General features: G+C 48.6%; 1 long non-coding RNA gene across 1 annotated transcript; it reads right to left on the bottom strand.

Moving 5' to 3' along the window:
- Positions 1-332: 332 nt before the first annotated feature.
- LOC115459377 lies at positions 333-21,668 on the bottom strand. The gene is made up of 3 exons (XR_003940261.1): positions 21,601-21,668; positions 20,082-20,150; positions 333-475 (listed from the first exon to the last, which is right to left on the bottom strand). It is a non-coding gene; the product is annotated as an uncharacterized LOC115459377 (long non-coding RNA).
- Positions 21,669-25,466: the final 3,798 nt, after the last annotated feature.

The following is a 25,466-nucleotide window of genomic DNA, read 5'->3' as shown; positions in this document are numbered from 1 at the left end:
ATTCCTTTATATTTACATGCAAAATACATAATATGATGCTGGAGAAGTAGCCCTCACAGCTCCCATATACTGTTGATAAAAGTGACAACAAAGGGACCAGATAAAGAACTATGTGAAAGATATTTCTGATCAGCAGCATCCTTCTTTTCACCCATAAGGAATCACAGCAGAATTCTGGGCTGATTCATGGCACAAAAATTGGATATGTTACAGTGACTTCATGATGAAAATCAGATGGAAAGGAATAAGTTGAGAGGCCTTTTAGGGGCAAGGAAAAGCTGCACAGCTATAAACATGACCATGATATAATGACAGGAATAATGTGACAGTACATCACATAGTATTTACGCCTTCTGTCCAATCAAAATGCAATAAATTATCCGTGGCAAAGAAAGACCAAAGAGATACAAAGCTCCCCTCACTGCCAGGGCTATGAGATGATCTTGAGCTGAAAAGTTAACTTGTTCCACAATACCTAAAGAAAACAGAAAAACAAGATAAGCTATTAATACTGTGGGAATATAGGAGATCCCTGCTAGAATAATACAGCATTACACACTCCCCTAAAGGGGAAATCTCATACGTTTTAGCTTGTGAGGAGTATCTATTACTGGAATAATTGTACACAAAGATCCCCTCACCAAAGATGGTATGAGACCACAAAGGTTCTTTTTTTCAGAGGCAAGGTGTTTTCATGTTATCACAATGTAACTTGGGGCCTGCCCTATTCACCCTGCAGCCACTTGTGTCCCTGCTGGAGGCAGGCCCCTTACGTCTCCAGTTTTCTGGAGTTTCTTTTGGGAGTTGATCCCTCCAGGACCTGGAATCAGTGTTCTGGGACTTGTGCTTGCTTATATTGTGAATGCTTGGTATCATAAGAGACAGTTGCTCCCTGAGCTCTGTGACAAGCTTCTCTTGCACCTTAGTATCTACCAAAGAACAGCGTTCAACAACAAACAGCTTTACTGGCATATACTTATAGACAGTGTTTACAAGAAAATAAACAATCAGGTTGATCATTAAGCAGACCTTTTAACATGAAGCATTCAAATTAGTTTCAAATATATGGAAACCATGGTTTAGTAGAGATAGTATAGGACTGTAGTGCAAATCCCATGCCAAATTACCCACCCACAAAGTGTCAAACAAGCAAAAGAACCCAGAAAAACGCTTTGCAGGGTCTACACATAGTCTAGTTGATGTCCACTATGAGAGTTTTGTGATTCTAGTTCTCCTATTATGTTCCTTGAGTGCTATGATGCTGGATAAATCTAACTTGGCATTAGAAACTTCTTTACCCTATGGTCTCTATGGGTCAATATTCAGTGGCTCCTGCCTGGTTCGGACCGGGTATTCAGCAGCATGTAACCAGCTAGTGCCACTCGATATCTGGTCAGACCACCCAGGTACTATGAGAGCAATTATATAAACATAGGCACACACATATTACGTGTGTGTTTAAATAATGACATTTACATGAACATGTGTGCACATAGGCAGAATTTTGGCATGTACATGCATAAGCACTATTCTGCAAATGCATGCTTAACTTACATTGCATGGTAATGAGTGCCTAATTGGAGCTGTTTTCCTCAGCCAGTAAATTGGTGAACACTATCCTGCCTATAGTAGAACATTGGGAGTGAATTCTTATTAATTCTGTATACATAAATTCTCAGGCGATGATAATATAATAAGAATGCCAATTTATTATTATCACTGTAATAAACACAAATGATTATATAGTGAGGTAATTAAATTTGCTGACAACACATTATTCAGGGGCCCTTTACTAAGCCGCGTAGGTGCCTACATGCGCCCAACGTGCGCCAATATGGAGTTACCATCAGGCTACCACATGGCTCTTGCGGTAATTTAATTTTTGGCATGCGTCTGCTACGCGCGCCCAAAAATTTTTTATTTTCTTAGCAGTTTTAGATTTGCGATACTTTTTTTCTTGCAAAATCTATCATTTGCTTATGATGCATGATTTCTAAAGGTTCTGCTCCATATTCCTCAATAAATCAGATAACTTTATCAAGAGCAGCGATTGATTTAAGAGGAGACATTTTCATAGTTGGCACATCATTATCATCATCTTCCTTGTTCTCTTGGATATCATGATGTGGTTGAATAGCCTGTATAATGTCCTCCTCTGACATAAATTTCATGTTAGGAACACCTGCATCTTTATTTTCATCCAACTCTAACCAGTTATTAATCATTTCTGCAGATGTTTCTATATCAAAGTATTTTAATATATTGTAGATATAGGCAGCTTTTTGCTCGTTTGTCTGGTTGAATGTATTGATGAAAGAAGCTGTTTCAGTGAAGCCTTCAAAATCAGACTCACTGGAAGAACTGCTTTCGGCAAAGGCATCACCCAAGCCTCGCAAACAGCAGTTTTCAATGGATGGCTTTTAGATCATCCTATTACTTCTTAACAAGTGGAAGAGTGGCCCAGTGGTTAAAGCACCAGTCTTGACATCCAGAGGTGGCCAGTTGAAAGTCCACTGCTGCTCCTTGTGATTTTGGGCAAATCACTTAACCCTCCATTGCCTCAGGTACAAAAATTAGATTGTAAACCCTCCAGAGACAGAGAAATACTCTGTGTACCTGAATGTAACTCGCCTTGAGCTACTACTGAAAAAAGTGTGGGCAAAATCTAAATAAAATAAATCCTTTCAAATTCAACTTTTTCAGGAATGCTAGAATTTTCTCCTCTGTAATTGTGTTTGAAGTTCTTGATTATGCATTGGTCTAGTGGTTGGATTTTGAATGCAGTGTTCAAGGGAAGATAAAGAATTCCAATTTTTCAGTCCCTAGAGATCAAAGACTCTGCTGGAAGGTATGCAGGGCAGTTATTGAGCAACAGAAGTGCCTTTTCCTTAATCTTCTTTGAACGCAAATACTTTGAACAGATGGAACAAATGACTGGTGAAACCATTCATCAAACATGGCACTGGTCATCAATGCATGGTTGCTGTTTTTATAATTCATAGGCAATTTTAATTTATTTAGGTGACTGAAGCATCATGGATTTTCAAATCAGCCAATCAGCAACGGAGGTAGCTTGTGACTGCCAGTTTTATTTGTGCAGAAAAGCAGAGTGACACAATCTTTTATTTTCCTATAGCCAGCTGTTTTATTGGGTTCATGTTTAAACACCAAAATTTTATCTGATAACATTTTTGTGAACAAGGCAGTTTCATCACAATTATACACTTGCCGTTCTGTATAGCTGCCATTTTCAATTACATTCTTTAACTCGCTGGGGAACACACTAGCAGCTGCTTCATCTGCCGATCGGTTTTCCCCCGAAATCAACACTTGTGAAATTCCATGGCATTTCTTGAAACTATTTGTTACATTTGTACCCCATATTTTCCCACCTATTTGCAGGCTCAATGTGGCTTACATAGTGCCATGGGGCAAAGCCTCCTCTGGAGAAGAAACAAATATAGAGTGATGTTATTATAAATGAAATAGATATGTACAGACACATTAGGGAAACATAGAGATGGAAGTTATATAAAGTTCATTAAGTTCATAACAAATGTGGGTTTCTTTGAGTTACTGGATTCAGGTAATTAAGTTGGGTCCTTAGGATATGCCTTTTCGAACAAGTATTTAGTGATTTCCGGAAGTTGGGGTGGTCATACGTAGCCTTCACGGTCCTTGGGAGTGCACCTAACCTCTACTAGCAGAAAGTTCATGCCCAAATGTCTACATTTTTCAGCTTGTGCTTGGAGTATTGGGCCACTAAGAAGTGTTCCTTTATCTCGCTGGACGTGTGTGGGCCCTTACACACCTTTGTAAAAGGACCCTGTTTGCGCCTGTTCTTGCTGCCTGCGGAGTCCAATCAGGCCAGCAATACTACGCAGACAAATCCTCTCAACTGTTATCTTAGAAACTGGACAGCTGATTAAGGACTATTTACACTACAACAAATAAAAACAAAAAGGAAAAAAAAACAGAGAAGCGCTTCTCGGGGTAACACTGATTTATTTCTTTATCCAGAGATTTAGGATAAATAATAAGAAATAGTCATAGACATAGTCTAGAATAGGACAGAAATGAGAACATATATAGAAATGAAATTACAATAGAAAATTGGTCAGGGCAGTCTCTCAGTTCTCTGGCATGAGGCCAAGAGCGCTGCACACTGACCAACCTCCTATCTGGCAGAGAAATATTACATAGGGTTTCTTTTCCCTTTCAATACAAAAGGAGCACAAGAAGGAGGAGGGTTTCTCTCACCCCCTTAATTAGCATCTTACAGTCAGTCAGGATCTCCTGTCAATAAAGAAATACATAGCATCTGTTTACATTTCCTTTGAAGATGCAGTTGGTCTCTTGTCCAAATGTTTTGGATATTATATCTCTTTTATTCATCTTTACAGCTTCTCTCACACAAGAATATTGTGAAGAGCAAAGAAACTACAAGCCCCAGAAGGCAGTGCAACACCAGAGAGATTCAGAACCAAGGAACTACAAAGCCCAGAAGGCAGGGCAACATCAGAGACGCCAGGAGCTAAGAAACTACAAGGTCCAGAAGGCAGTGCAGCAACAGCAGAGGGATCAGGTGAAGGGAGACTATTCTATGCAAGAGAGGGAGGAGCCGGGGTGTGATTGGGAGATGGAATCAGATGGGGGAAGGGAGGAGCCTCTAGACCGAGAGGAAGGGGAGGAGAAAATGGAACTGGAGGAGGTGGAAGGAGGGGAGAATGAGGAGGAAATGGAAATGCTGGTGGAGGGCTCTTAAAACTGTCGACTCGGGAGTGAAGGGCGTGCTTGGTGAAGAAAGAAAGAGACTGAGAAAGAGTGGTGCAGATCTGGCGACTGAGCCTGACATATTATGGTGGCAGTGGTGGGATCACAGTGAACATCCACGGGAAGGAGGAGTGTCCTGGAAGGAGTGGAGGGAGTTCCAGACCAGACCAGTCGAGCAGTTGGAGCGAGGTGAGGGAGTCCTGGAGGTTCCTGAAGCCCGTCGAGGGGGCCAACGTTGACAAAGGCATATTACTCGCCTACCCAGGTAAAGGGTACCTAGGGAGGAGGTGAGGGAGGATACAGTAATTGGGGAAGCACAGTTTCTGTGCAGTGGAAAAGAGTTTGTGAGATACCGCACTTGGGTGGTTGTTTTTCTGTCTTTTTGCAGGTGCGGGGGAATCCGGTGAAGGCTATGGATCCCAAAGAGCTGTTTGCGTTTATGACGCATCAATTTCAGAAACAGCAAGAGATGGCTCATCAGCTGTTGGAGGAGTCGTTGGCGGCTTCCCGGGCGCAGCAGCAACCTCTCTTGGACTTATTTCAGGAGTTGCTTCGAGGTGGAGGACGGTTGTCTGACAGGGGGCCGGATGGAAGAGTGGACCGAGCAGAAGGAGCGGTGGGAGTAGGAGGACTTCCAGGAGTGAACTGGCTGCCGTGGGGTAAGCTGACTGAGTCGGACAATATTGAAGATTACTTAGGGGCATTTGAAAGGGTGGCGGTGGCTGCAGGGTGGCCCCAGGAACAATGGACAATTCGATTAGCCCCTGCGCTGTCTGGTAAGGCCTTGGCTGCCTTTAGGGCTTTGCCTACACTGGAGGTGGCGGACTATACCAAATTGAAAGAAGCTATTCTGGACAGGTATGGAGTGAGCCGACAGACATATAGAAGGCGATTCAGAGAATTACGCTGGGTGGAGAGTGAAACACCCCGGGCGTTGGCTCAAAAACGTTTGGATTTAGCAGGAAAGTGGTTAGAGCCTGAAAAGAGAACTATGAATCAGGTAATGCAAGAGCTTGTGCTGGAACAACTTTTGGAGGCACTACCTGAAAAGTCTCGGGTGGATTTGATAAAGAAGGGGTGTATGTCACTTGAGGAGGCCATTAAAAGTATGGAATGCTTCCTGGAGGCCCAGCGGTGTGAAGGGGGAGGGGGACGAATGGGGGAGAAAGTGGCAAGAGTAACAGGGGCTAGACCTTCAGTGAATGAGGAGAGAATGTGTTACCGGTGTGGAAGGAAAGGACATCTGAGGAAGGACTGTTTTGCGAAATTAGGGTTCACCTCGTACTCTCAAGGGCCAGTGGTGAAGCAATTGAGGCAAGCAGTGGAAATAGGTGGGGTCTGGGTCAATGCTCTGCTAGATTCAGGGGCGGATCAGACCATGCTGTCTCGGGCCCTGTGGAAAAGAATAAAGGGAAAGAGGGGAGTATGTAATGATAATAGGGGCCGAGAGGTCAGCATTCAGTGTGTTCACGGGGCTACCACTACATATCCCATTAAGCGGGTTGGTATAAAAGGTCCTTCAGGGTCACACTGGGTATGGGTAGCAATATTACCCCGGCTACCTCAGGAACTAATTTTGGGGAGGGATTGGCCCCCATTTGTGCACTGTTTAAGAGAAAAGGAAGGGTTGGTCGTTACTTGGGGATAGAGGAAAGAGCGAGAAGGAGTAGAGCAGAACTTATCACATATTTTTCCCTTTCATTTGGAGGTACTAGGGGCACCTGGGAAGACTCGGGAGTCAGGGCAAGTAAAAAATTAACGCAGAGGCACAGAGCTCAGACAATGAAAGGGATTGAGCAGGTAGGGGAGTTTCCGGAGGATCCTGAGGAGTTGTTGAGCAGGTTCCCTTACTTTAGCAGGGAACAGGAGTCAGATCTCACATTGAAATATACCTGGGAACGGGCGAGGGAGCCGGTGGGGGGCACACAGGGGCCCAAGTTTGTTATAGAGAAGGGTTTACTGTTTTGGGTGATGCCAGCTGAGGGCAGTGAGGAGGAGATTAAACAACTTATTGTACCTAGGGGATTCCGGAAGTTGGTGTTACAGTTAGCGCATGACCATCCTCTGGGAGGACATAAAGGGATCCAGAATACAGTGAAACAGTTACTAGGGCGGTTTTACTGGCCTGGGGTATATAAAGAGGTAGAGGAATACTGTAAATCCTGTGTGGTATGTCAGAACCTGACAGAGAAAGGGCCAAGGCCTACTCCATTGCACCCTCTTCCCCGAATTGAGAATCCGTGTGGGAGATTGGCAATGGATATTATCGGTCCCCTACTTAAGTCCAGGAGAGGGTTTTCTTATATTCTGGTGATTGTTGATATGGCTACCCGTTTCCCCTGGGCCATACCCTTGCGATATATTTCGGCCAAGGTTATTGCTGCGGAGCTGATTCGGCTTTTTTTGTGAGGTTGGCTTTCCTAGGGAGGTGTTAACTGATAGAGGCACCAATTTTCTTTCTCGCACCCTTGTACAGGTTTGGGAGGCTTTTGGTATTAAACACATTTGTACTTCAGCCTATCACCCTCAAACCAACGGCCTAGTGGAGAGGTTCAACAAAACTTTGAAGATGTTGTTAAGGAAGGGGTTAGGATCACACTATGAAAACTGGGATCAACTTTTGCCTTTTGCATTGTATGTATCTAGGGAATGTGTGCAGGCTTCCCTAGGAGTATCCCCCTTTGAATTATTATATGGGCGGGCACCAAGGGGAGTGTTGGATATTCTCCGGGAACAGTGGGTACCGCCAGAACGGGAGGATAAGACGGTAGTAGAATATCTTCATGATTTGAAAGGGCGGTTATGGAGGTTAGGCACTTATTCCCGGGGTAATCTAGAGAAAGCCCAAAGTTATCAGAAGACGCATTATGATCGGGGAGCGCAGATCAGAGTATTTCAGGAAGGGGATAAGGTGGTGGTTAGGGTCCCGGATAATCCACATACATTTTTAAGTAAATGGAAGGGACCCTGTACGGTGAGGAAACGGTTGGGCCCTGTCACTTATGAGGTATTGAATGAGCGAGGGAAGCCTCAGACCTATCATGCGAACTTACTCCAGCCTTGGCAGGAAAGGAAAGCCTATTGGGCAAAAGGGGAGGAGGAATTTGAGGAGGACTTAGGACCTCAGATATCGGAGATCTTTATTCTTAGAGAAGTGACAGTGGGAGACAGCTTAGAGGGTCCGCAGAAGGAACAGATGCAAGCTCTGTTGCTGGAGTTTCAGGATGTTCTCACAGCGTGTCCAGGGGAGACACACTTAATCGTACATGAAATTGAGATGGAGAAAGGGAGGGTGGTTCATCAGCGGCCTTATAGGTTATCCCCAGGTAAAAAGCAGGAGGTAGTTAAACAAGTGAAGGAAATGCTGGACTTTGGGGTGATCGAGGAATCCATTAGTCCGTGGGCGAGTCCTGTGGTGTTAGTGCCTAAGAGGGATGGATCCTGGCGTTTTTGTATTGATTTTCGGCAAGTTAATGCGCTGTCTGGGCCAGATGCTTATCCTATGCCTCGTATTGAGGATTTGATAGATAGGCTGGGTTCGGCACAGTTCTTGTCTACTCTTGACTTAACAAAGGGGTACTGGCAAATTCCCTTATCGAGGAAGGCTCGGCCTAAGACAGCTTTTTGCACCCCGCTTGGGTTGTTTCAATTCAAGTGAATGCCATTTGGCTTAAATTCAGCTGCGGCTTCTTGCCAACGTCTTCTGGACAGAGTATTGAGAACACACCAGGAATATGCTGCTGCATATTTGGATGATGTAATCATTCATAGTCCGGATTGGGAGACTCATGTAGTCTAGGTTAGGGGGGTATTGCAATCTTTTCGGGAAGCAGGTCTCACCCTTAACCCTCAAAAATGCCATTTTGTACAGCGAGAGGTAAAATACTTGGCCTATCGGGTAGGAAATGGACAGGTTAAGCCACTGTGTGATAAGGTGAAAAGTATTCAGGAGTTTCCCCTTCCTACAAATAAGAAAGCGCTAAGAAGTTTTTTGGGATTGATAGATTATTACAGAAGATTTATACCTCACTTCGCATCTCGAGCTGCCCCCTTGACAGATATGTTGAAGGGTAATAGACCGAATCAGCTCCGGTGGCAGGAGGACGCGGAAAGGGTATTTGCTGGGATGCGGTCAGCATTATGCCACGAGCCTCTACTTAAAGCAGTGGACTTTGAGAAACCTTTTGTATTGCATACTGATGCATCTGGGGTAGGATTAGGTGCGGTGTTATCACAAGTGCATGAGGGAGAGGAGCACCCGATTATGTACTTGAGCAGGAAGCTTCTCCCTCATAAAACTAGGTATGCCACGATTGAAAGGGAATGACTGGCAGTTAAGTGGGCGATACAAGCCTGTGAGTTAGTATCTTGAGGGGCGTCCCTTTAAGCTGGTCACGGATCATGCCCCCTTAAAGTGGCTGGGTCAGATGAAGAACCATAATGCTAGATTGATGAGGTAGTATTTGGCGTTGCAACCCTTTCAGTTTCAGGTGGAACATCAAGCAGGGAAATTAATGCAGCATGTTGATGTTCTGTCTAGGATTGCTAGTCCGGTAGTGAGGGAAGGAAAAAACAAACGGACTAGCAATCGTTTGACTGGGGGGGGGGGGGGGGGGGGGGGGGGGGTATGTGAAAAGCAAAGAAACTACAAGCCCCAGAAGGCAGTGCAGCACCACAGAGATTCAGAACCAAGGAACTACAAAGCCCAGAAGGCAGGGCAATGTCAGAGAAGCCAGGAGCTAAGAAACTACAAGGTGCAGAAGGCAGTGCAGCAACAGCAGAGGGATCAGGTGAAGGGAGAAGATTCTATGCAAGAGAGGGAGGAGCCGGGGTGTGATTGGGAGATGGAATCAGATGGGGGAAGGGAAGAGCCCCTAGACCGAGAGGAAGGGGAGGAGAGAATGGAACTGGAGGAGGTGGAAGGAGGGGAGAATGAGGAGGAAATGGAAGTGCTGGTGGAGGGCTCTTAAAACTGTCGACTCGGGAGTGAAGGGCGTGCTTGGTGAAGAAAGGAAGAGACTGAGAAAGAGTGGTGCAGATCTGGCGACTGAGCCTGACAATATATTTCTCAGAACCTTTGATCTTTTATCTTAGTATTTCTCTTATATCCTTATTCTAAAAGTGGAGAAAAGAGTTAAACTGTTTCCTTTCAGATGTGATATATTTCTCACCTGATAGCCCAGCCTCTGTGTTTTGGAAAACATGTCAGAACATAGTTTCTCTTGCGTTTCAAGGAAATGCATAATAAAGAAAGCTACAAAAGGGCTCCAGTTGCCTGGCCCCAGTAGTCTGTTTCTCAGAGAAGTTCAATTGCCTCTCCTTTGTGAGATACAGTATTGATCTTTTGTTTTAGACAGAAAGATGTCTTCTGCAAGTGTTATGTGTTATGTCCTCTTATAGTTACAACAAAAAGAGTAATTCTCTCCTGGATTGAAGTAGCCTTACTTCAAAGGGCATGGGAAAGAATTCTGTCTCCTGAGCTCCCTGAGGCCTGACCATATTCAAAGGGAGAGATCGTGGGCAATCAGGTTCAATTACCTGACTTGGCAAGAGGAGGGGTAGAGAGTAATTGCTATTCCAGCAAGCTTTTCCTATGATTAGAAAGAGAGAAACCTCCATTTCTCTCTGTCCAGAAATATGAGGAATTAATTCTGTATATTAAATAATTGGAGGCCTTCCGCCTCCTACAACAACCCCTATATAAGCACTCTCATTAAAGAACAGTTAAGGTAGTAAAAACTTCAAACAAGGTAACAAACAATCAAGCAGACTGATATAAATTTGCATAATTGCTAAGAGAAATAAAAGTGTAGAGTGAGGGTATAGATAAGAAGCTGGGAGTGAGCAAGGGTAATAAGGTTTGAAGCATTAAGGTGATTGGCAGTAATTGTCTGGTATAGACCAAGTTTTCTGAAAAGACAATATAGTACCATTTTTTAAAGCTGCTGTTTCTTCATAGTGACGAAAATAACATAGTAGGTTCCACCATTCATGGAAAGACATTCTTGTTGTTCTTCCAATTTGAGATAATTAGGTGAAGAGCAAGGGACAGCATCAAGTTGAAGACTTTTGCATGCTTAGGTGGAATAGAGAGACCAGGTGTGGAGGATCTCAAAATCAAAATCTTGAAGGATAAAAGTTGTGTGTGAAAGTGAATATTTCCTGGAGTAGATTCCAAATTGAGTTCCAGTAGGAGAGTAAGTTCTGACAGTGGAATAGCATATGTGCAAGTGAGCCCACAGGTGACTGACAGGACCAACATACTAAGGCATGCCGAAAAATGGCCTAGCTACTGTAGGCATGTGTTTTGGATGCACGCAGGTGCATTTTTCAGTGCACCTGCAAAAAAGGCCTTTTTTTTGCCGAAAATGAACATGCGGCAAAATTAAAATTGGAACGCATCCATTTTGGGCCTGAGACCTTACCGTTACCCGTTAACTTAGCAGTACACTGCCGATTACTGCCCGGTTAGAGCTGCACGATAGAAAATAAAAAATATTTTCCGCTGCGCATATTGGACGCACCTAAAAAATGGAATTACCACCCATGGCACGCAATAGTCGGGTGGTAATTCCAAATTGACACGCACTGGATGCGCGTAGGTGCCTACGCACCTTTATAAAAGGGCCCTTAAGTTATTTGTAATTTTAGCTAGCTTAACTGGTGTCAGATTTATGGATTATTAAATAGGATGATTGTAGAAGTGCAGCTGAAAGAGATGAATGCATACCTTTGGTCCAAAAAATGTCCCATTCTTTCCTGGAAAGTGTAAAATCCAAGTCGTTCTCCTAGTCTGCCATTAGAGTGCATCAGGGGTTTGACTTAAGTTTCTGTAGGAATGTGTAAATTTTAGATGCAGATTTAGGAGCCACAAGTGATTGACATAAGGTTGAAAAACTTGAAGTGAGGTTCACACAAGACTCAGATGTTGGATATAGTTGAGTAATGAGTAGAGTGATTTGATCCCAAAAGACTTTGTGGTTAGCAGGGATATTATTTGGTGGGTAACCTTGGTGCCATTCTAATGCTGACAAATTGTGAATGGTAACCAAGGTAAAATTATGTATAATCATACCTGATAATTTTCTTTCCATTAATCATAGCTGATCAATCCATAGACTGGTGGGTTGTGTCCATCTACCAGCAGGTGGAGATAGAGAGCAAACTTTTGCCTCCCTATATGTGGTCATGTGCTGCCGGAAACTCCTCAGTATGTCGATATCAAAGCTCCATCCGCAGGACTCAGCACTTAGAGAATTACACCCACGAAGGGACACTCTGCCCAGCTCACCACCGCCGAAACGGGGGAGGGGAATTAACCCAGCTCATCCCCACACAAGTGGGGGAGGGGAATCCGTCCAGCTCATCCCCGCGGAGCGGGGGAGGGACACCACACCCGCCGATGCGGGGGGATCTGGCTTATCCTGCAACCGCAACCGCGGGAGGAGCTGACTGACCCTAACACCGCCGAAGCGGGAGGGGTGCAAAGCTGCCCTACAGCCGCACGAAGCGGGAGGGAGTGCCGGCAGAATTTATGTCTCAATCCAGCCCCGTAAAACGGAGGGGAGAGGAATGCAGCAGCTCACTGTAACACAAAGTCGTCTCAACTCTTGAAGAATCCAAGTGAAAGAAGAACTTGAACACGAAGTCCTCCTGAAGTAACTGAAGGCTAAACTTGAACCTAAAATTCAACCAGAATATAAACAGTACAGATATCTGGGAGGGGCTATGGATTGATCAGCTATGATTAATGGAAAGAAAATTATCAGGTATGATTATACATAATTTTACCTTCCATATCATCAAGCTGATCAATCCATAGACTGGTGGGATGTACCGAAGCAGTACTCACCCAGGGCGGGACATAGAAATCCCTGACCTCAACACTGAAGCTCCAAACCGGGCCTCCGCCCGTGCAGCCACAGTCAAACGGTAATGCTTGGAGAATGTATGAGCCGAAGCCCACGTTGCCGCCTTGCGTATCTCTTCCAAGGAGACGGATCCGGCCTCTGCCGTCGAGGCCGCCTGAGCTCTCGTGGAGTGAGCCTTCAGCTGGATAGGCGGCACCTTCCCCGCGGCCACATAAGCCGCTGCAATGGCTTCCTGGACCCATCTTGCCTCTGTAGGCTTAGCAGCCTGCAGACCCTTACGAGGACCTGCAAACAGGACAAACAGATGATCCGATTTCCGGAAATCATTGGTCACTTCCAAGTATCTGATGATGACTCGTCTCACATCCAGATATTCAAGAGCGGAGTACTCCTCTGGGTAGTCCTCCCTACGAAAGGAAGGGAGACAGAGCTGCTGATTCACATGGAAGCGAGAACCAATCTTGGGCAGGAAGGAAGGCACTGTGCGAATAGTCACTCCTGCCTCAGTGCACTGCAGAAAAGGCTCTCGACATGAGAGCGCCTGGAGCTCGGAAACTCTTCTGTCTGAAGTGATAGCCACCCAAAAGACTGCTTTCAACGTCAGGTCTTTCAGAGATGCCCTCGACAAGGGTTCCAAAGGCGGCTTCTGCAATGCTCTTAGCACCAGGTTGAGATTCCACGCAGGCACCACTGAGTGCAGAGGAGGGCGCAGGTGATTAACTCCCTTGAGAAAGCGCACCACATCTGGCTGCGAAGCCAGGGAAGCACCCTTCAGGCGGCCCCTGAAGCAAGCCAGAGCCGCTACCTGGACTTTAAGGGAACTGAGCGACAGGCCTTTCTCCAGACCTTCTTGCAGGAACGCCAACACTGAAGAAATTGGAGCAGTGAAGGGAGAAAGTGAGCCTGCTTCACACCATGCTGCAAAGATATGCCAAACCCTGGCGTAAGCAGTAGAAGTAGAGCGCTTCCTCGCTCTCAGCATAGTGGCGATGACCTTGTCTGAGAAGCCCTTCTTCCTCAGACGCTGCCGCTCAATAGCCAGGCCGTAAGACCAAAGGGAGAGGGATCCTCCATCACCACGGGACCCTGATGTAACAGGCCCTGCTCCACTGACAGCCGCAGAGGATCGTCGACTGAGAGCCTGAACAAGTCCACATACCAGGGACGTCTGGGCCAATCCGGACCCACCAGGATTACCCTGCCGGGATGCTTTGCCACCCGGTCTAGCACCCTGCCCAACATGGGCCAGGGCGGGAACACATAGAGGAGCTCTTGTGTCGGCCACTGTTGGAGAAGAGCATCTACTCCCAGGGATCGAGGGTCCCGTCCTCTGCTGAAAAAGCGCGGCACTTGGCCATTGGCCGATGACGCCATCAGATCTAGGCTCGGCTGGCCCCAGCGCTTCGTGATGTCCAAGAACGCCTGAGCAGATAGTTGCCACTCTCCGGGCTCCAAGGTATGGCGACTGAGAAAGTCCGCCTTGACATTCATGACTCCGGCAATGTGGGCCGCTGAAAGCTGCTCCAGGTTCGCTTCCGCCCACTGGCAAAGACTCATAGCCTCCTTGGCTAGAGGGGCGCTCTGGTACCTCCCTGGCGGTTGATATAGGCCACAGCCGTGGCATTGTCCGACAGGACCCGTACAGGCTTCAACACGAGTACCGGGATGAACTCCAATAACACCAAGCGAATGGCTCTGAGTTCCAGGAGGTTGATAGACCACTTGCCTCTGCAGGAGACTAGAGCCCCTGCGCTGGCCTTCCCAAGCAGTGGGCTCCCCAGCCCATCAAAGAGGCGTCTGTCGTGACTACAATCCACTCCGGGGTCACCAGAGGCAATCCTGCAGACAACTTGTCTGTCTGCGTCCACCAGCTCAGCGCCTTGCGCACTGCTGGGTCCACGGGAAGGCGCACAGCATAATCCTCCGACATCGGAGTCCAGCGCAGCAGCAGAGATAGCTGTAGTGGTCTCATATGAGCCCTGGCCCAGGGCACTACTTCCATCGTGGCCGTCATAGAGCCCAACAGCTGCACGTAGTCCCAAGCCCGAATAGGAGAGGCTACTAGGAACTAGTCCACCTGAGCCTGAAGCTTGACAATCCGATTGTCTGGCAGGAACACTCTGCCCACTTGGGTGTCGAATCGAACTCCCAGATACACCAGGGACTGAGTCGGGCGCAGCTGGCTCTTCTTCCAGTTGATGATCCATCCCAGGGAGCTCAAAAGAGCAACTACCCGGTCCATAGCTTTGCCGCACTCTGCATAAGAGGGGGCTCGGATCAACCAGTCGTCCAGATAAGGATGGACTTGTACTCCTTCCTTTAGCAGGAAGGCCGCTATGACCCCCATTACTTTGGAAAAGGTCCGCGGAGCAGTAGCCAACCCGAAAGGGAGGGCTCTGAACTGGAAGTGTCGTCTCAGGACTGTAAAACGCAGAAAGCGTTGGAGAGGAGGCCAGATGGGAATATGCAGGTACGCTTCCTTGATGTCCAAGGAAGCCAAGAACTTTCCTGCCTTCACTGCCGCTATAACAGAGCGGAGAGTCTCCATGCGAAAGTGCCTCACTTTCCAGGCCCGATTGACCCCATTGAGGTCGAGGATAGGCCGGACAGAACCTCCTTTCTTTGGAACCACAAAGAAAATGGAGTAACGTCCCTTGCCAATCTGATTTTTTTGGCACCGGAACGACCGCACCCAGGCGGATCAGGTTGTCCAAGGTCTGCTGCACTACCACAGCTTGACCGGAGACTTGCAGGGAGAGAGTACAAACCCGTCTCTTAAGGGTTGGCAGAACTCTAGCTTGTAGCCGTCTCTGATGACTTCCAGCACCCACGCGTCTGAAGTTATAGTGGTCCACTCGCCCAGAAACGAGGACAGCCGTCCTCCAATCTGCACTGGGGCGTGGACCAAGGCCCCGTCATTGGGTACGAGACCCTGGGGGAGGACCGGAGGGAGCACCTCCGGGACGGCGGTCTCTGCGAAAGGAATGCTGCTTGGGGGAGAAATTCCTCTTGAAGGAAGAGGGGGCAGAGGAACCCGACTTGCCCGGGCGGTATGGAGGTATCGGGACGAGTACTAACCCGAGCCCTGACCTCTGGTAATTTCTTGCCCTTAGACGTGCCGAGATCGGTCACGATTTTGTCCAGCTCGACCCCAAAGAGCAGCTTGCCTTTAAAAGGCAATCTAGCCAGGCGGGATTTAGAGGCGTGGTCAGCAGACCAATGTTTCAGCCAAAGCCACCGCCGCGCAGAGACTGTCTGAGCCATGCCTTTAGCTGAGGCTCTCCAGACATCATACAGCAAGTCTGCCAAATAGGCTAAGCCCGATTCCAGGGCCGGCCAATCAGCCCTCAAGGAACGATCCGAGGGGGAAGCCCGCTGCACCATAGTCCGGCACGCCCTGGCCACATAGGAGCCGCAAACTGAGGCCTGCAAACTTAAAGCAGCTGCCTCCAAGGACGACCTTAAGGCCGCCTCCAATCTTCTGTCTTGGGCGTCCTTTAGGGCCGTGCCACCTTCCACCGGCAACGCCGTTTTCTTAGTCACCGCAGTGATTAAAGAATCCACGGTAGGCCACAGATAGGCCTCACGTTCACTCACAGCCAAAGGATAGAGGCGGGACATAGCCCTAGCCACTTTAAGGCTCGTTTCCGGGACATCTCATTGAGCCGCAATTAAGGTGTGCATGGCATCATGCACGTGGAAGGTTCTAGGCGGGCGCTTCGTCCCCAGCATAATGGCAGAGCCAACAGGGGCTGAGGGAGAGACGTCCTCCGGAGAGGAAATCTTCAAAGTGTCCATGGCCTGTAACAACAGGTTGGGCAAATCCTCTGGGCTAAAAAGCCGCGCTGCAGAGGGGTCATCCGCTCCATCCGAGCGGGGATCTATCTCCTCCAAGGAATCCGCAAAGGATCGTTGGGAGACCTCAGACACGCTGCCCTCATCTACATCGGAGGAGACAAAAGTCCTCCAAGGCCTGGAAATCAACCCGAGGGCGTTTACCTCTGGGAACCTCAACCTCTTTATCAGAAGAGGGAGCAGGGGCAGCGTTTGGCATGAGGAAAGCCTGATGCAGCAGCAAAACAAACTCGGGGGAGAAACCCCCCCAGACTGTGCACTTCCGCAGCCTGGGCAACAGCCCTAGACGCGCTCTCAACCGGCGCTCGCAATAGCGGGGGAGAGACATGCTGCGCATCCAAAATGGCGTCCGGCGCGAAACTCCGTGAAGGAGCCGCGCGGGAAGAACGGCGCTTAACTTTAGCCGCTTTGGTGCCGTCGCCCAAATTAAGGGCGTTCATGGCATTAATGTCTCCAACCTCAAGGGCGGCCCCGAAGAAGCCGTCCGAGCCGCGTGGCCGGCCAAGATGGCGGAGGCGAGGAGCGGGGGATGGGCGTTTACGGCGGGAAAAAAACCGCCACGCCGGAGGAACGACCGGGACATTCATCGGTCACTAAACTATCACCCATCAAGGGCGAATCAGGTTGTAAAACCCCCGCATCCCCTCTAGAAGCGCTCCAGCGATCCGGGGAGCGACCCTTTGCGCCCTCGCCCTCCGACGCCATTGCCACGAGGAGAAGAATCGGGGAACCCCCTGCCCGCTATAAAAAGGTAAAATTACCTGCTTGCCGCTCCGAGCTGTAACGAACTGGTGTCCCAGTGAGTAGCTGCAATGAACGTTTAAAGAAACGTCGAATTAAACGCCTTTAAAGACGTTTAAAAATATTTTTTTTTTTTTTTTTTTTAAACGGAGCCAGCGGGAGGGGGGAGAAAAGGAGGGACCTGGCACCACCAGGTTTGCACTTGCTCAAAAGAGCCCTCAACCCCAGGCCTCAACAAAAACCTAAGGATTAGGCTTGGAGGCCTAGCCAGAGCTGCTGCTGTGTGTGACCACCACCTGCTGAGATAGAGAACATACTGAGGAGTTTCCGGCAGCACATGACCACATATAGGGAGGCAAAAGTTTGCTCTCTATCTCCACCTGCTGGTAGATGGACACAACCCACCAGTCTATGGATTGATCAGCTTGATGATATGGAATTGCCTTTTATTACAGAGGGATATGTCAAATGATGACAGGCGGTCAATGGTAAAAATTGCATTTTATTTCAGATCCGTCATCTATGTCTGGGATTGAGGGATACACCAAATGCTGACAGACTGTCAGTAGTAACCAATTGTATTTTATTTCAGATCCATCATCGATGTCTGAGGTTGAGGGATATGCTGTAGACATGGAACGACTCCCATAACCACTGCAGCATGACAAAAACAAAATCCTGCACCAGCTGCACCATGCATGCCATGGTGACCCATACCCTCGGCCCTGTCTCCATTCCCCATGCCTGCTGAGGCACAGCTGCTCCCAGGAGCAGCAAAGGCAAAAGGGGAGGACAAGGTACCTCCGTGTGGGGATATCTGCATCATTCTGGAGGACATCCACAAGGAAATAACTGAAATGAGGGGGCTACTGTCTCTTTCACTGGCCAGCCTAATCGCAACTGTGGAACACCATGCTGCGAACTTACAGGAGCATATTTGCAGCGGGCAGTGTCCTCCATTGTTGCCCTCACTTCTTGTAAACACACCACTACCATTTATATCACCACCAAACACCAGGCCTGCACCCTGGGCCTGGCCAGCTGACACCACCCAGCGAGAATAGTAGCCCAGGCTGTCTTATGAACACACCCAGCGCTGCATGTTTGTTATGGCAATACAATTCTTATACAGTTTTCACACACAAGTTTAATTGTATTTGTTATGCACATCAATAAATGTGTAATTTTTTTTCTTGCAGAGTAAACTGATTGTGTAATGGTTTTCACGTGCAAGTTCAATTGTTATATTAGCTATGCACATCAATAAATGTGTGTTGTGCAGTGGCTAGTTCCCACCCACAATACAATTCTGTAAACAACACAAAACGTCTTTGGCAAGAAAGGGATGTTTCTGCTAAAAGGAGGAAAAGCCTCAGAGCTTGGTCTGGAACTCGAATGCGCTCACAAACCTTCATGAGCTGCATCATCGTCGGAATAAAAACTCTTGGCAACAACATCCCGAATTATATCTTTACGTGTTTTCTATCGCTGCGACACACTGTCACAGCTATTGTTACAGATTCCATTTATGACGGGAAAGGGATGTTTGTATACAAGGGAGGAAAAGCATCAAAGCCCAGAGCATAGCTCAAATGCTCTTACAGACCTCCACGAGTGACATCAAAAGCATAAAATCCTCCTCTTGGCACCAGCTTCCTGAACAATATTGTAAGTGTGCCAATGCGACAGGAAACATGCAATATCCAATAACACGTGCTGCTGGTGTTAAAAAAATTTTGAAAAAAGATTGGCTCCAACAGTTATGCTGTTGGGTGAAAATATAAATTAATTTATATTTTCACCCAAATATAAATGCCTCTGAAAGCACTTTACAAAGAAGTGCCGAACCAAAGAGAAAGGACTGCGCAATTGTGTCATGCTGGCACCAGGAAACTGCAAAATAAAACAAACAGAATCGGTCAATAACAATGCAAGAGACCCTGGGGGAGGGTTGGGTGGTGAGTGATGGAGTGTGGGCACTGGAGACCGCTCTCCTTGGTCATTTGGTGCAGATGTCGGGCTGGTTCCATCTAATGAGTGCAAGGTGCTTCTGGATTCGTTGAGGCCTGCATATGGGGAACAAGAAATCATATTAGAGCAAAGTATGAGTGTCTGGGGAGTGGCTAACATAGGAGAAAGGGTTGCCCGCTACTTACCATGGCTGCTGATGCATATAGCCAGTGCCTGTGAAGGGAAGAGCGTTAGAAACAGTAGCGGAAAATCAACAAGGGAAGGGAATGGGAAATGGGAGGCAAAAGTTACCTTGCACCACTGGGGCCTGATGTGGTACTCCGGCAACAGTATGACTCGACTGAGGAACACTGTTTCAGGCTTCCTGTAGACATGCATAGAAGAAACAACACAACAAATTAGAGGCTGTCATGTGTGTCAAAGGGGTGGTGCAAATAGTAGGAAAACATTGCCCACAACTTACCATGGCCAGTGTTGGACTGCAGAGGCATGTGGCCGTTACCTGTGTGGGATGGGCATGAAAGAGCATTAGAGGCTGTAGCGGCACATCAAGATAGGATGGGAAAGGGTAATTGGAGCCAACTGTTACCTTGCTTCGTTGTGGTTCGGGACGGAACACCAGGCACAGGGTAGTTTGAAACAGGGACAGTGTTCCATGCTCCCTGGGGACCTGCATGGAAAAGAGCAGACACACACACGTCGGGCAGAGGGGTGGGGAACATAAGATAAATTGAGAGACAACTTACCAGGTGCACTGGGTGGCTGCATGGACTGGTGGCTGGTGCCTGCGAGGGGGTGGGGGAGGAGAAGAGCATTTCATGCGGTCGCACACAGATGGGATGGGAAGGGGAAATGGGAGATAAAACTTACTGTGTGTTGATGGTGTCCACGCTGCAGGGTAAGGGGAATAGCTGGCATTGTTCCTCGTTTCATGGAGACCTGCATATACAGAACCAAGGCCCAGATGCATCAACCATATGTAAAAAAATCTAAAATGTTAAAGTCCTTAACGAATTTGAAAAAATGAAGCATGCACCAAAAAAACAAGTCGCACATGTTCGGTGCGGTATTGAAAACTACAATGTATCAAAGATTTGTAATCCCCGTCGGTAATCGGCCCCTAAAGCATGCGCAGAGCAGCCAAGCGTTATGCTGGCTGCTGTGCGCATGCCACAAACGTCCAAAACAGCAACAAGAAAAAAACACAAACACGTGGCTCCCCGCTTCCCCCTGCATCATCAAAACATACATCAAAAAAGGATCTGGAGGGGGCAAAGGCGCTCGTCAGAAGCGTCCAGTATGGACGGCCTTACCCCCCCCCCCCCCCCCACCGAGGTCGCCGCTGCTCCCCGCTTCCGTTCGTATAAAATAAAAAATTAAAACAAAGCTAAAAAGTTTAGCAGCCCCGGTCCCTCTCCCTTCCTGTCTCTCTCTGTACTCCTTCTCCCATAGCTCCGCCTCCCGGCATCCTCCGCCCCCGTGCCCGGCCCCCCTGAGCTCGTCGCCGCCGCTCCCCTGTAACTTACGTCAGAGGAGGGCAGGCCAAGGAAGAACAGAGAGACATCGGAGGAGGCAGCAGTGATCGCCGATCAGCTGTTCCATCCCGTGCAGCATCTTCACACAGAGGTGAGAGGCGCTGCGCGGGCCGGTAAAGCGGAGGGGGGGGGGGTCCGGTAGAGGGGGGGAGCGGCGGCGATGAGCTCAGGGGGTCGGGGCACGGGGGCGGAGGATGCCGTGAGGAGGAGCTATGGGAGAAGGAGTACAGAGAGAGACAGGAAGGGAGGGGGACCGGGGCTGCTAAACTTTTTAGTTTAGTTTTAATTTTTTATTTTATACGAGCGGAAGCGGGGAGCAGCGGCGACCTCGGGGGGGCTGGGGGGGTGGCTGGGGCAAGGCCGTCCATACAGGACACTCCTGACGAGCGCCCTTGCCCCCTCCCAGTCCTTTTTTGATTTTGTTTTCATTTCATTTGTATTGTATGCAGATGGAAGCGGGGAGCCACGTTTGTGTTCTTTATTTTGTTTTTCAACATGCCAGCTTGGAATTTTAAGGTGCAGGGGGAAGCGGGGAGATGACAGCTCAGGCCTTTACGACTGCTCTGACCATACGTTTAATATGTCGCAGTAAATGATTCGGTGTGATCGTCGGTATTGTTAGTGCATCCCGAATCGCCCACATTACAATGGTAGTTACTCTTTTGTATTCCGTTTTCGTTAGCTGCTTGCTTCGTCGGAAAAAGGCCTTTAATGCATGCAACGGTTAGGCATTTCCTTCATTAAAGGGTTGTTAGAGGGTCGTTAAGGTTTAGTGCATCTGGCCCCAAGACAGCAGATTGTGGACACACTTGTCTTTTTGCCCACTGCCACGGAAACTATGGGCCGCTACCTACCATGACTGCTGGTGGTCCACTGTGACTGACTGCCAGGGATCCACTGCGACTGGCTGCCGGGGGTCCATTGTGACTGGTTGAGGGTGTTAGGATCACTGGGTCCTCTGCTCGCACCTCTTCCCCTCCTCCACTTGGTCCAGAAACAGGGGGCACCTGCTCTGGACACAGCACTGGCATGAAAAGTGAGCAATGATATATGATATTTAAGTATACACTTTCAGGATATGTTAATGCAGTGCCCCCAGCATCTCTCCATATATATGCAAATGCTAATATGGAGGAAGGAAGGAACGGAGAAAGAGTCAGCTCTTTCTCCCTTCCTTCCTTTCTTCTTTCCTCCTTATCCAGAACTCCCTCTTCCTCTCCAGTAGTATTTCCCCACCCCCTTTCCCATACCATGCCAGTGTAGACCTTAGAAATGCATAAGCTCTATATGTAGATACTTCAAGAGGTAGTGTGTCATGATTTAGGCTCTACACCCTTTCTGATGTTTTGGTGCCACCTCAGTAAGGCCAACACACAATCTCTCCACTGCAAAACGCTATACACAAACTTGTGCAAAAACACACTCATAACCTTACCAAACCATAACAACACTAATTCCAAGGACAGGACGAGCTACAACCTTATGCGTGGAAAGGCAGCACTGCAATTACATCGGGCTCTAAAACACCAGTTCACTACCTAGTGAAAAAACAAAACAAAAAGGGCTGCAAATACTACACGCTAGCAGAATACTGCACCTTGATTACACATGAAAAACACATGACACAACAGATATGACACAAGGAACTAGAAATAAAAAAAATATGAAGGCAAAATACTGAACTGGAAAGTTAGCTCAAGAAGTCAGACTCAGCATGCAGCAATACTAGAAAAATTGAAACTTACATGCAAAATATCACAGATGCACATTTCCAACAGCTGACATATTCCAATTAAATTCTGATTAAAATACTTTTTTCTACCTTTGTTGTCTGATCATTTAGTTTTTCTATTTGCGTTGGTCCCTGTGTCTTCTGTTTTATGCAGAGTCCTCTTTCCATTTGATATTTTATCTCTCATCATGTCCACCATCCTTCCTGTGTCCTTATGCGTCCTGTCTACCATCTGTAGCCCTGTCCCTATCCTTCCTCCAATTTCAGCATCTGCCCTCAGTGTTCTGATCCAGCCCTTAAATTCAGCAATTTCCCCTCCATCCGTATCCAGCATTTCTCCTCACTCCCCTCCCCTCCATCCATGTCCAGCATTTCTCCTCTCCCTTCCTCTTCATCCGTGTGCATCTCCTTCCTTTGTCTTTCCTTCCCTTCATCCTTGTCCAACACTTCTCTCTTCCCTGCCCTCTACTCCATTCATGTCCAGCATTTCTCCTCTCTTTCCTCCCCTCCATCCATGTGCATCTCCTTCCTGACTTCTCTCCCCTCCATCCATCCATGTCCACCAACTCTCCATTCTCCCCTGCCCTCTCCTTTATCCACCCATATCCAGCAAATTTCCTCTCTCCCCTGTCCTCTCCATTCATCCATCCATGTCCAGCAATACTCCTCTCTCTCCTGCCCTCCTCTCCATCCATCTGTCCAGCAACTCCATTCTCCCCTGCCCTCTCCTCCATCCATCCATAGCCAGCAATTCTCCTCTCTCCCCTGCCTTCCCCTCCACCCATCCATGTCCAGCAATTCTCCTTTCCCCTGCCCTCCCCTCCATCCATCCAGCAACTCCATTCTCCCTTGCCCTCTCCTCCATCCATCCATATCCAGCAAATTTGCTTTCTCCCTTGCCCCCTCCATCCATCCATGTCCAGAAATTCTCCTCTCCCCTGCCCTCCCTTCTCCATCCATCCATATCCAGCAATTTTGCTCTCTCCCCTGCCCCTTCCATTCATCCATCCATGTCCAGCAATTCTCCTCTCTCCCCTGCCCTCCCCTCCATCCAGCAACTCCATTCTCCCCTGCCCTCTTCTCCATCCATCCATATCCAGCAAATTTGCTTTCTCCCTTGCCCCCTCCATCCATCCATGTCCAGTAATTCTCCTATCCCCTGCCCTCCCCTCTCCTCCATCCATCCACATCCAGCAAATTTGCTCTCTCCCCTGCCCCCTCCATTCATCCATCCATGTCCAGCAATTCTCCTCTCCCCTCCATCCATCCATCCATGTCCAGCAACTCTCCATTCTCCCCTGCCCTCTCCTCCACCCACCCATAGCCAGCAAATTTCCTTTCTCCCCTGCCCCCTCCATTCATCCATGTCCAGCAATTCTCCTCTCCCCTGCCCTCCCCTCTCCTCCATCCATCCACATCCAGCAAATTTGCTCTCTCCCCTGCCCCCTCCATTCATCCATCCATGTCCAGCAATTCTCCTCTCCCCTCCATCCATCCATCCATGTCCAGCAACTCTCCATTCTCCCCTGCCCTCTCCTCCACCCACCCATAGCCAGCAAATTTCCTTTCTCCCCTGCCCCTCCATTCATCCATGTCCAGCAATTCTCCTCTCCCCTGCCCTCCCCTCTCCTCCATCCATCCACATCCAGCAAATTTGCTCTCTCCCCTGCCCCCTCCATCCATCCATGTCCAGCAATTCTCCTCTCCTCTCCCCTGCCCTCCCCTCCATCCATCCATGTCCAGCAACTCTCCATTCTCCCCTGCCCTCTCCTCCCTCCATCCATCCATATCCAGTAAATTTGCTCTCTCCCCTGCCCCTTCCATCCATCCATGTCCAGCAATTCTCTTCTTTCCCCTGCTCTGCCCTCCCCTCCATCCATGTCCAGCAACTCACCATTCTCCCCTGCCCTCTCCTCCATCCACCCATATCCAGCAAATTTCCTCTCTCCCTTGCCCCCATTCATCCATCCATGTCCAGTAATTCTCCCCTCCATCTATCCATGTCTAGCAACTCTCCATTCTCCCCTGCCCTCCCCTCCATCCATCCATGTCCAGCAACTCTCCATTCTCCCCTGCCTTCTCCTCCATCCACTCATATCCAGCAAATTTCCTCTCTCCCCTGCCCCCTCCATTCATCCATGTTCAGCAATTCTCCTCTCTCCCCTGCCCCCCCATCCATCCATGTCTAGCAACTCTCCATTCTCCCCTGCCTTCTCCTCCATCCACTCATATCCAGCAAATTTGCTCTCTCCCCTGCCCCCTCCATCCATCCATGTCCAGCAATTTTCCTCTCTCCCCTGCCCTCCCCTCCATCCATGTACAGCAATTCTCTCTCCCCTGCCCTCCCCTCCTCTCCATGTCCAGCAATCTCTTCTCTCCTCTCCTCTTCATGTCCAGTGATCTCTCCCCCTGTTCTCCCCTCCTTTCCATGTCCAGCGACCTCTCTCCCCCTCCCCTCCCCTCCATGTCCAACGATTCTCCCTGCCCTCCCTCAGCTCCCCGACAGCCCTCCTCTCCGTTCTTTCCTGCCCCCACTGCGTGTTTAAACCTTTTATTTTTTCAGTTGCAGGGATGGCAGTGAAGAAGACAGCACAGTGGGCTCGCCTTTCCCTTCCCTCACTCAGTGTCCCGCCCTCATGGAAACAGGAAATATATCATCGCAGGAAGGCGGGACACTGAGTGAGGGAAGGGAAAGGCGAGCCCGCTGTGTTGTCTTCTTCACTGCCATCGCTGCGACTGAAAATAAAAGGTTTAAACGCGCGGGGGGGGGGGGGGGGAGGAACTGAGAGGAGAACTGTTGGTCGGGGAGCTGAGGGCGGGAAAGAGGGACCCTCCAATAGCTACATATAGCATTGTGCCAGGCCTGTGTTTGGGGGGGGCAATGTCCCCTCACCCCCCCAAAAAAAAAACTACACCCATGATGCCCAGTGCTCCCCTCCCCCACACCCCATGTTAACTGGGCCCTCCCAAAATGTGAAGTCTGGCTAC

This window comes from Microcaecilia unicolor, unplaced genomic scaffold, assembly GCF_901765095.1.
Source record: "Microcaecilia unicolor unplaced genomic scaffold, aMicUni1.1, whole genome shotgun sequence".
NCBI lineage: Eukaryota > Metazoa > Chordata > Amphibia > Gymnophiona > Siphonopidae > Microcaecilia > Microcaecilia unicolor.
The sequence above is the reverse complement of the archived record's forward strand: the minus strand, read 5'-3'. Positions and strand labels throughout refer to the sequence as shown.